Raw genomic sequence first — 1481 nt, forward strand, 5'->3', positions numbered from 1 at the left:
ACGACGGGGTTCACAAGCCGGGGTATCTGTCGCACCGTTACTCATGGTGCTGTCGACAGGTACCTGACGAGGAGCTGAAAATGAATCTAAAAAGTGTTAGACATTCTAGTAAAAACTTCTTCAAAATTCTCTGACAGCTTGTTAAACTTAGCTGAAATGTCTCTATCTAGCTAAACTAAGCTGTAATTTTTCAAACTTTTGTTTCCAACTAGTTTCCATCGCCAAAACCCTTGAATCAACATCAGAAACGACTTCACTATTTACCAGTTGTACAGGTGGCAAAGCATCAATTAATTCTGAATAGGAATCACACGATACCAAAACCGAAGAGCCAGAACCATGAGCGCACGAATCAAGGAAATCCTTAGATACAGGTCTAGCTACTGATCTCTTTTTTTTTCCTTAATAAATCTGTTACGCTGCAAGATTCTTTGATGTTTCATATAGGCTAAGTCTTTGATGTTTCATATAGGCTCAGTCGACAAGTCTTCGTCAGACCAAGGCTTACATAAGTCACAACGATAAGTCAAGTCACAAACCTGTCCACGACAAAAGCTACACATGTCATGGGGTTCATACTCCCTGCTACTCATCCTTGTCCCACAAGCCAGGCAATTCCTGATGTTGCTGGCAGAAAGAAGCATCAAATTATCTTGGCAATCCATTGGACTGTTGGACAGGTCACGTAATTCCGGGTCGCGCAAAAATTCGTAATATAATACAAACACCACAATAGAAATAAAAGTTAATTCACTATTTCGTGGATGTAATACGTGAGTGGTAATTAACATAAAGTCGCATTAACAATTAATAAGAGCTTTAAAGACAAAAAGGTTTAGGAAATTTATAAAGAGCGGCCGTGATGTAAACAACACGGCCGCTCGTTAACAACTGATTTTCAGGGAAGGTTTTGTAACTGTCAACGGCAGCGTTGCCAACTGGCGGACAGAATAGGAGGTAACAGGGTTGCCAATGTGGTAAATTTTGGTGCAGTTTTTGGGGATTTAGGGCTAGATAAATTATATTAAAGTAATGTTTATTGATATGAAAGCCTAAGACTTTTAAGTACTGCAATATAGAGTTTAACAGAACAGTGCAAGTTCATCATCATATTTGTTCAATTTCTCTCAAGAGACTGTCTACAGTATTTCCTTCATTATACTATCTTGGCTTTCAAACTAATAAATCTATAATTTTGCATTCCTTTGACAAAGATACATTATTGGTGGTTGTTGACTTCTATGGCCCTACATCAATCTATCTGGGAATTTCCTATAACATATTTTTGCATCCCTTGGACAACTATATTTCACTTGTGGTTGTTGACTTCTATGGCTGTACATCAATCTATCTGGGAATTTCCTATAACACCGAAAGAAAAGTAAAAGGGTATTGAGAAGAAATAAAAATAATTAAATGTACACCTGCAAATCTTAATAAGAAAAAACAACAATGAAGAAAGGAAATAAATCAAACAAATA

The 1481-nt window shown here is 37.1% G+C and overlaps 1 protein-coding gene across 1 annotated transcript in view; it reads left to right on the forward strand.

Annotated features, from left to right (window-relative positions):
- Positions 1-1481, forward strand: part of LOC135200510 (uncharacterized) — a 55587-nt gene that overhangs the window by 23233 nt on the left and 30873 nt on the right. The gene's annotated exons all lie outside the window — the stretch shown is intronic.

Source organism: Macrobrachium nipponense, chromosome 27 (genome assembly GCF_015104395.2).
Source record: "Macrobrachium nipponense isolate FS-2020 chromosome 27, ASM1510439v2, whole genome shotgun sequence".
Classification (NCBI taxonomy): Eukaryota; Metazoa; Arthropoda; class Malacostraca; order Decapoda; family Palaemonidae; genus Macrobrachium; species Macrobrachium nipponense.